Raw genomic sequence first — 14,258 nt, forward strand, 5'->3', positions numbered from 1 at the left:
TTTTTTTTTTTTTAAATATATATTTTATTGATTTTCCACAGAGAGGAAGGGAGAGGGATAGAGTTAGAAACATCGATGAGAGAGAAACACCGATAAGCCGCCTCCTGCACACGCCCCACTGGGGATGTGCCCGCAACCAAGGCACATGCCCTTGACCGGAATCGAACCCCGGACCCTTCAGTCCGCATGCCGACACTCTATCCACTGAGCCAAACCGGTTAGGCCAACCTGTGTTCTTATTCAACACATTGTACTGACAGTTTACATATGTCCAGTTTTTGCACGTGTAGTATAAAAGAGTATTCACTGCTAAGAATTTCTTAGACAGTTTTGATGATCTTTAGAGTCCTTTGATAACTGCAGTCCATTAAAACTGGACTCTCTTCCAGTTCAACTGGTAGGAAAGAAATATTGGGTCTAGCTGTACAAAGTGCAGTGGCTAAATGCCTAACTGCTTTTTGCATTAGTAATTTAGACTTTGAAACCATTGCAAGAATCTTAGTTAAACCTTTCTTATCATAGATATGAAAAAGTAGCTGTTACAGTGCATGCAAAACCTATCTTTCCCTGACTCATGAGTTAAGCAGTTGTCTAAACTACTATATTTTGAAAGGTAACCTTATCTTTTGTAAGTTAAACAGCCTGAACAGCATCACCTGCTTTAATATTTATAGATAGGAATTTTAGTTTAAATTGCTGAGCAGCAAGTAGTGTTGACAAATAGAGTGGGGCGGGGGAGGGGAAGCTGTTGCTAGACTCTATAGGTGTCTTTTCTGTATTTTAGAATTAGCACATAGCATTCCTAAAGTCCTCTTTTTGTGGCCCTGACACTTGCCTGTAAGGATTGCAAATAGCCAACCTCAGAGTCTCTTCTGAGTCTGGAAACTGCAGAAGTTTGTTCTTTAGATCTTGCAGTTATTTGCCTCAGATTAATAATTAACATTACCACAGAGATCCAGTTACCTGGAACTAGGATTTTTTTGTATGACTGGCAAAGAGTAAAGAATAGTTTCTCTTAATCTGAATCTACATGGATCTACCTAGATCCAAAAGGCTCAAGATCAAGAAGTCATGTGGTTGTCTTATTAGGTTCAGCCCTTGCTTTTTAAAAGATTGTAATATCAGCCAGGTTTGTAGAAGAATGGGTGGGGAAAGCTCTTAAGGCCATAAGCATAGCCTTTAAAAGCTGTAGAGAAGTGAAGGTATTAAGTGGAAACATTACTGGACTGAGAGTCAGAGGACCTAGGTTTTAGAATCTTAGATTGCTAGAGGTGAAAAGGATGCTAAAATTACTCAGTTCAAACCCTTTATTTATAGATTAAGAAATGTGGGCCTAGAGAAGTGATCTGTCTGAATTTACAGCGAGACCTAGGACTAGCACCCCTATCTCCCACTCCCACTGCCCTAGGCTTTCCACATATATTGTGCTTATCTGACTTTGCTACTATTTGACCATGTGAACTCTGGGCAAGCTACTCCACTTTTCTTGGTCTTTTTCTGTAAAATTAGAGAGTTGTGGGCAGTGCTCTTTAGCTTCATAGGAGATGAGGGCTATGACGGGTCTTGGAAGGAAATCAAAGGATTGGTAGAGAAGAGGGGGAGGGATTTCATGGGGTGGGGAGGAGTGTGAATAGAGGCTCAGAGGTATGAATGTTTGACTGTAGTAAAGTGAAAAGGCCCAGTTATAGAAGTCAAGAGGATTAGTGGGAGATAAATCATTTAAGAAAGATGAAGCCACTTCGTGGAGATTATTTTAATCCTGGGGAGGGCTTTTAGGTTCTTTTTCTATAGAAACCTGCAGAAAGCAGGACTGAAAATTAGCATTTTGTAGCACGTCATGATGAATGTTAATGAAATTTTTGGCCATGTGAATGTGTCATGGTGACAGTTATCCACAAACATGAATTGATTAGTGTGTTAAGGTTTCAGCAAATCATTTCTGCTGCCTGGATGGAGTTTAGAGAGCTAAGTTTGTTTAATTTCCAGTCCTTATCAATTTTAATACATCCCTATTTTCAGATTGCCAGAGATTAGATTTTAAAAGATGTGGCTCTCTTCAGCTAGCCAAATTATGGGCTCAGGTAGGAAACGCCATTGTGTGAACAATCTGAGCCTATCTTTGGGCCCTTCTGTTTCTTTAAACATTCTCTAGTACAGTGTAGTATAGGTTTTGAGTGCATGCTTGTTTGAGGTGTTCTTTAGTCTTTCTTGAATGCAAAATAAGGGTCTATTTTGGAGGGTCTAATTTATCTAGCTTGTAAGGTGCTTAAGAGCAGTGGTAGTGTTTAGCTCATGTTAGCAATATCCTTTTATGTATTTTAGTTTTAATGTTAGTCTTGGGAATTTTGAGATTATTTTCAGGGCTCTCTGTTTCTGTGGTCTAATGTAGGAGAGTGGCAGTTTTGAAAACATTAATCCTCTCACCAAGGTAACTGTGAGGAAGAGAGAACCACTAATGTAACCATACCCAACCAAAAGAACTCCTTTGAGAAAAAATTATTACTTTTCTGTAGAGATAGTATCTTATAGTTTTGTCTTGTGTTTAATGAAGGAACATGTCTATAAGATTAAAAGTCTCTGCATTAATTTCCACAGTACAGGACTGCCAACTTTTATCATTATAATTGACAGCAATTTGACCCAGTGCTCTAGGGATTGTTAACATACATTTAAAGTGAATGACTGCTAAGTCTCCATATTATATGAACCTGTTAGTATCACAGTCTTTCATGGCTACAGATAGGTTTGCATAGAATATTAAATAAAGAAGACAAGGACGAGTCTTTGCATCCTCAGGATTCATATGGATTTTAACAAAAACTGTTAGTGACAGTAGGAGGGCCCTATTTTGTATGTTGTTGTTGTTTTTTCTTAACCTGATATACAGCTACCCATAGCTATGGAGTTACTTCAATTCCTTCATTTGGCCATAGAAGCAAAATAATTTTGGACTGTTCCAAAATTATTTCATCATGCTTGCATGGGGACTCCAGAGATATTTTTAGTTGTGATAGTTTTTATGAAGGCTCCCCAGGCATAGAGGTTTCTAGTGATTTTATTATTCTTTCATTTTAAAGAGATGGGAGTTGGCCTTAGTTGGCAGCTCTTCGTATCCGCCAGAGCTTGTTCGTTACTTCTAGGCCCATGGGTGACGTCTGTTTCCTGTGATTGAAACCACAAGAAGAAGTGGTGAGAAGCCACTGTAGGATATGCACTATCGGGCAAGCAGCAGGCATTAGGCTGCCCTAAAAAAGAGCAGTTAGTAACTAAGCACAGTGTTTCAGGGCCTTTGAAGAGACTCTGGAAATGATTTGACCCAGCCTCTTCATCTTAAAATGAGGAGGACATTGAGGCCTAGAGGTACTAAATTGCTCAAGATCATGTAATTAGGTGAACTAGCTTTTAGACTTCACTAACTATTCATTATTCTTTCTCACATTGCATTATCACCCCTAAATTTTATAACTGTGCCTTCCCAGAAGGTTTCCTTAAACAAAGTACTGCTGGAAAAGAGTAAATGCTGGTGGGAATTTTTAAAATTGGAATTTATTGGGGTGACATTGGCTGGTGTGCGTTTTGAATATGAGAATTGGATGATGTTGCGTTTAGTTGCTGTACTAATAATTTTTAATCCTTTCTTTGAAAAGACATATATGTAGATTTTCAAATAAGAATATCTAATAATTCCCTATTTCTATTTTCATTTTACTTAGTACTTGAATATCCTAGTCATTATCTTTATGCACATATATTTTATAATATTGCAATTATAGTTTATACACTTTTTGTTTTTAAAATAGTGTATCATAAACGTTTCCTAGCTTTCTAATCTTTAAAAATTGCTACTTTTATTTGAAATGGAAATGTATTTTTATTATAAAAATGATCACATTTTTTCTAAGAAAATATAAATATGTATAAAAATATAGAAAAACAATCCCCTACCTTGTTTTCCAGAGATTATAGTTATTTTTTTAAATAGAACCAAAGAGAAAAATACATGATATTTTGGAGTCTAAGTACTTTGGCATGCTATTCTGTATATGTTTGTGTTAGACATAGTTCCATTTAAGTATGTTTGCTAAAAGTACTAGAAGGAACTTATTTTCTTTCGTTTATATTACTGGTATTGATGGAGGAATAATGATATTTCATCCATGCTCTCCCACAACTGAAGATTTTCTCAAAATAAAATCTTCTAGATTTGTAAAAGGTCAGAAAATGTTTACTGTGGTTTCATAAGATCAAATCTGGCTTTTTGAGTAGTAATGTAATATTTGGATCAGTTAAGCTATTATCAGTAGGCTGTGACTATTTCTGGATGTTCAGGAATAATGTGAAGAGAGAAAAAAAAGGTGTAACCATCATTTAGAAATGAAGGGTTTGAGAATGGGATTTAAAACAAGGTGGCCTCCTATTTGGTGCCTGTAGTAGAAACAGTGTCAGTGCAGGAACTTCCTGTCTACCAGACCTTGGGTGTGACAGACGGGTGGTCCACCCTTGAGGAAGAGTAGATGTCTTGCTACTGACATAACAACATGGGAGAAACCAGTTGCTACAGAGATTGTGAAACAGCATTCCTGAGTCACTGTTTCCAAATGAATGGACAACACCCATTTTTAAAGGAGCAATCACCATCTTCTCTAAACTCAGGCAGTAAAGAGAGAAGCTTAGTACGAAAGTAAAGAACAAGTAACAGTATTTGGAGCTTGAGAAATATGTTGAAATTTGGAAAAATAGGTTAACATTAGTTACTGGAGTCCCAGTGCATGAAATTCATGCACTCGGGGGCAGGGGGTCCCTCAGCTCAGCCTGCACCCTCTTGAAGTCCAGGAGCTCTCGTGGGATTTCTGACTGCCATGGAGACAGGAGAGGCTCCCACCACTGCCGCTGTGCTTGCCAGTCATGAGCCAGGCTTCTGGCTGAGCAGCGCTCCCCTTGTGAGAGTGCACCGACCACCAGCGGGCAGCTCCTGCATTGAGCGTCTGCCCCCTGGTGGTCAGTGCACATCATAGCGACTGATCATTCCGCCCTTCGGTCGATTTGCATATTACCCTTTTATTATATAGGATTGCTTTCTATATATGTACTCTAAAGTTTCATCAGAACCGTAGAATGTTTGAAAGGAAGAAAGCTTTGCTTACTCTTCTTTCAACAGATGACAGATTATATGTGCCCCTCCTTCCTGACTGCAAAGGAGATGGGCATATCTGCCACACTTTTGATATTTGATAGGAGACTAGGACTTCCAGAATCTGAGCACTTTCTCTATTGGCAGCTTGTTTGTCCAACGCAAGAGTGTTTACATAGTACAAGGGGCTGGCAGTTTGTTTGGATGGACTAGTAGGAAGAATGCAATGTTCCCAGCCTGGTTTCCACCTGTTCTGCTGAGCTGGAATAGTGAAACCTGAGTGGACTTTCCTTCCTTACTCTAGGCTATCAGCTATCTAGGATGCAGGCTATGCCAGACCCAGAGCTTCAAGATGAGCTAAGCTGGAGGCAAAACATTCCCCCAAGAGACTTGCCTTCTTAGACTATTCGAGGATTACTGTATTAAAACATATTTTGGACCTTTCAGAGGATTGAATCCTAATATTCAGATAGTTTTCCCCTCATTTGAATTATAGTCAGGAAATGTGGTTTATTGGAAAACAGACCCTCACAAGTAGTTTTAGACAGTTGTGTAGAAAATTGAGTTTGTTGTTTTTAATTTATAAGGAAATTATTTCAAATCTATAAGTAAATTATTGAAACAGGAAATGGATCATAGTTACCTAATGCTCTTTATATGGCATTTCTAACTTGTGCTTGACATGTGTCTCTGCTTGGAATTTTTCAGGGCTCCCTGGGTAGTATCAGGAAAAAGATACTGCTTCTGGAAGGCAGATACAGACTGAAAGAACTCTTTAAGAATAGAAGATCTTAGATTCTCCTCTGCTATGTTCCCTTTGTTTTCTCTTGTGTGAATTCTAACCAGTTTAACTCTCCCTTACTGAGTTTAGCTATGGGGATGCTGAGGCCAGGTGGAAATAAATGAATGAACTACTAGAGTCTGACTTATTCCTTTAGCACATTTTCCTTTGTGATCATGGAGAATATGAGTGTGCTATCCCCATTCCTGGGGACTCAGCAGTTTTCTTTCCCTTAAACACACTTAACTTTATAATGTTAAATCAGCTTTATATGACTTAATATTTTAAAAAGCTTAATATAAATTAGCTTTATATTTCCTGTCATTTTTGTGCTTCCCTCTTAGACTTCCTTTCCTCCGACATACTCATTTTCTTTTATTATTTTTAAGTGACTGCTTCAGTTTTACAAAACTCCTGTTTAGGATGTTGACACCAATAAGTAGTGATGTCAGAATCTATTTTGTTTCTCTGTGAACAGTAGATGAGATATTGACTCATTCTATGTCATTCTTGGGCCATTCCTTGAAAATGGAAGGGAATGTCTCTACATTTGAAGGTATCCATTACTTCCTTCTTTGTAGTTCTAATTGACTTCTTTACTATCATAAGGCGTGGGAATTGAAGGGACACTAGCAAGTTTTATCCTCATGTATTATTTGCCTTTTATAAAGCACTTTGCAAAACAAAGTGCTTTATATCCATTTTATTATTTATTCTCTAGTTCTAGTTACACTAGTCCTATGAGACAGCATAGTCCTAAAGATAGGAAGACTAAAACTGTGATAAATAAAAAGAAAAGCTTACCCTGCCTTTACTGTACTTTAGTAGAAATGTGGCATGCTTTGTGGCAAAGCTGGAATAGGAATCATTAGAAATTGAATTCAAGTCCATGTTATGACCTTCTGTTGCCTCACTACCCTAAGGGACTGAATGTCAGTCCTGTGATAGAATAAATAAATGAATCAGAGCCAGACCCTGCTCTCTGTTCTGTATGATTCTGAATACAGATACCTTACCTGGTGTTTCTTGGGTTGCAGTGACACTTTCCATTTTAACCATACAGAACCTGTATCTTTACTGAGAATTTATTGCTTTTCAAAGGAGGTGGAAGACTCTCTATGTGATGTGTGTCCCTGATTGGCTATTTTCCCCAAGGACAGCTAACAAATATGTCATGTGGGCTGAAAGACCAATCAGGATCCCCTGCTCTCATTCATAGGGAAAGACATTATTCTTGAAGGTTTGGTCTGATAGTTTCCTGAGCTGTCTGTGACAGTCATACTGTACTGTCATTAACCTTGACTTGACACTTTTCCTCAGTTTGCTCAATTTGAATGAAGTAATGAGTGAATGAATTTATACTGTGCTTAAGATGATGCTCCTAAACCTACAGTGATGCTAATTTTATTTTATTTATTTTCCCTTTTTTGTTTTATTTTTTTTACAGTGATGCTAATTTTAAAAATACTTATTAAATGTTGGGCATATTAAATGAACAAGACAGGGTTTTTGCCCCTGGACAACTTACAGTATGGTCCACAGAAACAGTTACAATAAATGGTCTGAAGAAGGATCTGATATAAAATACTTAGAGCCTGGCTTGAGTAAGTGCTTTAGTTCTTTTTGCCAAATGATTGACTATGGTTAAGTGTATAATTTATAGATGAGGAATAGCTTTTTTCCTGCCTTATTTTTGGAGTGCAATGTCAACTAGTTAAGTCATCAGGTGTGTATTTTACAAGTCTTTCTGTAGTAATAACAGTACAATTTCCTTTACAGAGTGAGATCTCACCATTCCATTTTATGATCTCAGGAGGTGTGTCTGTTTTTTTGTTTTGTTTTGTTTTAAATACTAGTATATCTTTATTGATTTCAGAGAGGAAGGGAGAGGGAGAGAGAGATAGAAACATCAATGATGAGAGAGAATCATTGATTGGCTGCCTCCTTCACATCCCCTACTGGGGATCAAGCCCACAACCCAGACATGTGCCCTTGACCAGAATTGAACCTGGGATCCTTTAGTCCGCAGGCCGACGCTCTATCCACTGATCCAAACAGCTAAGGCTGGTTTTGTTTTTTAATAAATGAATAATTAAAGTGACTAGCTCAAAATCATACCTGTAGTTTTTTAGGATGCCAGGAAAACACACACACCCCCAAATAGGACTCATGTTAGTCAGAGTTCTAGGTAAATTCTAGATTTTGTCAGTTTGCTTAATGTATTAGTTTCCTCCTGTTATGTGACAAAATCAACAGCTTAAAACAAAACCTACTAATTAGTTTACAGTTCCATTGGTCAGAAGTCCAACATGGACAGGGTGGCTGGGTTTGCAGTATCACAGGGCTGAAATCAAGGTGTCAGCTGACCCAGTTCTCATCTCTAGGCGCTGGGGGAAAATTTGCTTCTAGGCTCATTCAGGTTGTTGGCAGGATGAAATTCCTAGAAGTTATAGGGCTGAGGTCCCTGTTTCTTTGCTGGCTCTGAGCTCTTAGAAGCTGCCTGCAATCTTTGACATTTGGCCCCATTCATACTCAAGCCAGAAGTGAGTGGAACACTGCTAACTCACTGTGTCTCTAATTTCTCCCCCCAAATTTCAAGGGTGCATGTGATTGGGTCAGGCCACGTGGATAATTTTCCCTTTCTTAAAAGTCAGTTGTGCCAAATAACTACTCATAAGAGTGATAGCCTATCATATTTCCAGTCCTGATAATTATACAGGGTGAATACATCAACCTAGGAATCTTGGGAGACGTCTTAGAATTCTACCTACCACACTAAACGTTTCCCTTACACTGAATTAGCCCATGGAGCAACTGGGTGGGTGTCAGAAGAGCAAGAGGTAGGAATTGAGTATTCTGAGGCAGTTACTGAATTGCATTGTGATTATCCTATATAATAAAAGCCTAATATGCTAAGTGTCCTGTCGGCCGGTCGGCCATTCAACCAATTAAAGTGTAATATGCTAATAATATGCTAAGGCCGCTCAGCTGCTCGCTATGACATGCATGACCACCAGGGGCCATCCAGTTGACTGGTTGACCAGTGGCTATGATGTGCACTGACTGCCAGGGGGCAGATAGTACCAGTCAACCAGTCACTATGATATGCACTGACCACCAGGGGGCAGACGTTCCGACCTGTAGGTTAGCTTGCTGCTGGGGTCTGGCTGATCAGGACTGAGCAAGACGGGCCGGACATGCCTGGGAGCCCTTCCATGGTCCCTCCCTAGCTGGCCAGTCTCCTGCATCCCTCCCCAGCCCCTATCGTGCACTGGTGGGGTCCCTCAGCCTGGCCTATGCCCTCTCACAATCTGGGACCCTTCGGGGGATGTCAGAGAGGTGGTTTCGGCCGATGGCAGAATGACCGGTCGCTATGACTTGCACTGACCACCAGGGGGAAGATGCTCAACAAAGGAGCTGTCCCCGGTGGTCAGTATGCTCCCACAGGGGGAGTGCCACTCAGCCAGAAGCTGGGATCACGGCTGGCGAGCGCAGCGGCGGTGGCAAGAGCCTCCCCTGCCTCCACGGCAGCGCTAAGGATGTCTGACTGATGGCTTAGGCCTGCTCCCTGTGGGGATCGGGCCTAAGCCGTCAGTTGGACATCCCCTGAGGGCTCTCAGACTGCGAGAGGGCACAGGCTGGGCTGAGGGATCCCCTCTCCCCCCGAGAGCACGAATTTCGTGCACTGGGCCTCTAGTAGGTATTATAAGGCACGGGGATCTGTGGCCTCCCAGAATCATCAGAATAGGGGCCAGGTGGCATTCCTTCATGGTGTTCTCTTGATATTTACTTAGTCAAGAGCTCAAATATAGTTGTAGTCCTGTATAAGTTAGCCTGAACATAACCTTAGAAACTGCTGAGATATAGGCTTATAATTGTAGGTTTCTGTTACCCATGTGCTAGTCACATGGCTTGTGGGATTGTTGTCCATGATTAACTGTTCTTGTGGTAGGAGTTAGAAACACTTTTTGCTATGTAATATGTACTCTGTTCAGAATAATGTTTAATTATATTCTCTTATTAGATCCTTTCTAACCTCTTTGCTGCTAAGGATACTATCTAATTACCTTTGTTTGGTTACATAAATGTCTTGTGCCAAGAGATCATCCTTAATTGTCTGATAATTCTGTGCCCTTTTTTTGACTGGAGGGAAAAGTTAAAGATTCAGGGAATTGGGTAGAGATGAATCAGTCCCTTGGATGAATTTTCTTACATCCTTGAGTTTATAATAGGTCTAATTCTGTTACTTGGCAAACATAGGGAACCTCTCTTCAAAAGACTGTTTAGTCCCATTGGCCCACTTTTTAATATATTTTTATTGATTTCAGAGAGGGAGAGGGAGAGAGAGATAGAAACATCAGTGATGAGAGAGAATCATTGATTGGCTACCTCCTGCAGGCCCCTAAGGCTGACTCTCTATCCACTGAACCAACTTTTTAAAAGTTGAAGTATTAATAGATACACCATCGTCACCACTGCAATAAATCCAGTTATGGAAAGGAAGTTTTATAGTTCATTTGCATTTAATATAATAATTGATCAGAATGTGTTAAAACTCATTAAGTCATTTACTTTAATTAGTTTGGCCTCATATGGCATATCTTAGGATCTTTTGACTTTTTTTTTTTTTAAATATATTTTATTGATTTTTCACAGAGAGGAAGGGAGAGAGATAGAGAGTTAGAAACATCGATGAGAGAGGAACATCGATCAGCTGCCTCCTGCACATCTCCCACTGGGGGATGTGCCCGCAACCCAGGTACATGCCCTTGACCGGAATCGAACCTGGGACCTTTCAGTCCGCAAGCCGACGCTCTATCCACTGAGCCAAACCGGTTTCGGCGATCTTTTGACTTTTTAATTTTTATTTTCTTAAACCAAACTGTAAAGTATCTAGGAGGTTTCTTATTTCCTGAAGATTGGTAAGCAAAAGATTTATCTTGCCACATATTACATTAGGATGTGGTGACTGAATCAAAGCCTTGAATTACTCTGGAAGTCAAGTTAAGGATACAGCTTTTTATTTTTATGTTGATTGATGGTCTTATTGCAGAGCATATCCAGCCAAGTATATTTATTTTTGATGCTGTTACTTTTGATGCAATATACCTTTGAGTAATTTGATAAAATATGATTAGGTAATACTAAGAATCTTTTGGAGAAGATGAAGCTCATTTTATTAAACTCAATTTTGTTAAGCTCCTTTCTTGTACCAGCTAATGATCTTTAGCAATTTATTTACCCATTAATTCTGTTGAATAAAAAATTCCTGTGGAATAAATGTTGTCCTACCCCTTCTATCAATATTTGTTTGCATATAAATGAAAGATTATTATAAAAATTGAGTAAATAAGCAAAAAAATCTAGACTTTATGTAAATGACTAGAGGCCCGATGCATGAAGATTCGTACAAGAATGGGCCTTCTTTCCCCTGGCTGCCGGCACTGCCTTCGCTCCAGCCTTTCCACCTTTGTTCCAGCCCAGAGCCACCTTTCCGCCTTCCCACACTGACCAGAGGCCCAGAGCAGCTGGGGCGGTGTGGAACACCTGCGTCATTGGTGCCTGCACATGCTAATTACCTCGCCATCTTTGTTGGGTTAATTTGCATACTCACTCCTGGTTGGCTGGTGGGCATCGTGAAGGTACGGTCGATTTGCATCTTTCTCTTTTATTAGTGTAGACAATATTGGCACTATTAGATGGAGGTGCCCAGTTGAAGATAAACTGAATACTGTCTTGGAGTCATAGTCCGACTTTAGATTTTCTGAGTGTTAAAAGGGTCCCTTCTGAGGATACCAGTGGGCCATATGGTTTGGACAATCCAAGAATCTGGATCAGGTTCAGAAGGTATTGTCAGTTTAAAAAGCCAGAACAAAAGTGATTGATGGGGGTGACAGTCTTTGAGGGTCTGGCTCAGTCTCATGGTTCCATCTTAATTGTGTTCCTTGGCATAGAGTTGTCATCTGGAATCTTTGTCCTAGGGATTTCCTTTTCTTCTTTCATGTGTTAGATCTCCTATTTCCTGTATTTCAAGTCTTCTACTTTCTTAGGTTGATCCCTCATTTTGGTGGATCATATACTACAATAGCTTCCTGAAAGTTTAACTGTTTAAAAATGTCTATTCTGAACTCACATTTGACTGATAGTTTGGTCGAGTATATAGAATTCTAGGTTGGAAATTATTTTTCTTCAGATTTTAAAGGCCTTGTTCCATTGCCATCTAGCTTTTGGTTTATTGTAAAAAAAATTCAAAGCTTGCCTGATTCCTTTGTATATGATCACTTTTCCTCTCTGTTGAATCTTGTAAATTTTCTTTGTATTCCAAGTGTTTTGAAATGTCACCATGATATGCTTGTGTGTGATCTATTTTTGTCCTTTGTGTTAGACACTCATCCTTCAATGCTGGGAACTATTCTTGAATTATTTCTTGATAATTTGCTCTGTTTTTTCCTATTAGTTTGGATATTGTACCTCCCAAATTGATCTAATTTTTTTATCTTTTCTCTCATTTTTCTATCTTTTTTTGCTCTGCTTTTTAAGGCGAGTCCTCAATTCTTTCTTCCTATCCTCTATTGAGCTTCCTCTTGAGTTTCTGTTCTCATATTTTTATCTTTTAGGGCAGTGGTTCTCAACCTTCCTAATGCCACAACCCTTTAATACAGTTCCTCATGTTGTGGTGACCCCCAACCATAAAATTATTTTCGTTGCTACTTCATAACTGTAATTTTGCTACTGTTATGAATTGTAATGTAAATATCTGATATGCAGGATGTATTTTCATTGTTACAAATTGAACATAATTAAAGCATAGTGATTAATCACAAAAACCATATGTAATTATATATGTGTTTTCCTATGGTCTTAGGCGACCCCTATGAAAGAGTCGTTTGACCCCCAAAGGGTCGCGACCCACAGGTTGAGAACCTCTGTTAAGGGTTCTTTTTCCTCTGAATGTTTCTTTTTAAATGGTATTGTGTTGTCTCTTGTGGATATTAATGCTTTTTAAAATTTTTTCTTCTCTTTGCATAGTATTTATATAAGTTGTTTTTTTTTCTCTTTTCCCACGTTTATTGGTAGCTTTCCTCAAATGTCTGATAATCCTGAGTTTTGTCTGCTAATATTTAAAAATGAGGACTAAAGAACTGATTGGAAGGTCTGGATGGCTAGGGCTGTTGTCTGTGAACTTTACTGTAAGACAACCTGGACCAATAGGAATATAAAGTGAGTCACATATGTAATTATATATTTTCTAGTAGCCACAGAAAAAGGCAAAAAGTGAAAAGAAACGTGAGATTAATTTTAATATCATTTGTTTAATTCAGTATATGTAAAATATTACTTCAATATGTAGGAAATATATAAATTACTGAGATTTTTTGTTTTGTTATTCCTCACCCTAGGATGTTTTTCCCTTGATTTTTAGAGAGAGTGGGAGGGAGGGAGGGGAGCAGAGAGGGAGAGAGGGAGGGAATGATGGAGGAAGGGAGGGAGAGAGAGAAACATTAATGTGAGACACATTGATTGGTTGCCTCCTGCATGCGCCCAGACCGGGACCAGGGATCAAACCTCCAGCCCAGGTACCTGCTCTTGATCAGGAATCAAACCCGCAACCCTTCTGTGCATGATACCTGACTCTCTAACTACTTAGCAACACCAGCCAGGGCTATTGAGATATTTTACATTCTGTGTTTTATATTAAGTTATTGAATTCCAGTGTTTATTTTACATTTATAGCACATCTCAATTTGGATGCTCAATTTTCATAAAAAATTCTTGATGTGGCTCAGTGGTTGAGCGTTTACCTATGAGCCTGGAGGTCACGGTCTGACTCCTGGTTAGGGCACATGCCTTGGGTGCAGGCTCGATACTCAGAAGGAGGAGTGCAGGAGGCAGCCTATTAGTGATTCTCTCTCATCATTGATATTTCTATCTCTCCCTTGCCTTTCCTCTCTGAAATCAATTAAAAAAAATACTTGATTGTGTATTTAGATTTCATAAAATTTACAAGTGAAAAAAAGTAGATTCACATACCAAGGGTGTTCTGAATATACTTAAATTTAACATTAACATTAGTTTTTAAATTTAAATTTTGTTAAAATTAAATAAAATTATAAATTCCTTCCTCAGTCACAGTAGCCACATTAGAAGTGCTCAGTAGTGACATGTAGTTAGTGGCTACCATTTTGGACCACAGAGCTCTACGGTGACCTACTTAGACTATGTCAGTAGCTTTAGGTCATTTTTCAATTCCCCAGAGAAGGCTCTTCCAACCCTCTGCCTTAACAGTAAGGGCTGGCTGTTGGGGGTTTGAGAAACCAGAAGGGGGAAAGTGCTGGGTGTCTTAGT

At 39.2% G+C, this 14,258-nt stretch overlaps 1 protein-coding gene and 1 long non-coding RNA gene across 4 annotated transcripts in view; both read left to right on the top strand.

The window, feature by feature from the left end:
- The window catches only part of DIAPH1 (diaphanous related formin 1), an 83,272-nt gene that overhangs the window by 8,502 nt on the left and 60,512 nt on the right, over window positions 1-14,258 (top strand). The window lies entirely within an intron of this gene.
- Window positions 4,969-12,172, top strand: LOC118658389. Its single transcript, XR_004968299.1, has 2 exons — window positions 4,969-7,516; window positions 11,392-12,172. It is a non-coding gene; the product is annotated as an uncharacterized LOC118658389 (long non-coding RNA).

This window comes from Myotis myotis, unplaced genomic scaffold (assembly GCF_014108235.1).
Source record: "Myotis myotis isolate mMyoMyo1 unplaced genomic scaffold, mMyoMyo1.p scaffold_m19_p_6, whole genome shotgun sequence".
Lineage (NCBI taxonomy): Eukaryota > Metazoa > Chordata > Mammalia > Chiroptera > Vespertilionidae > Myotis > Myotis myotis.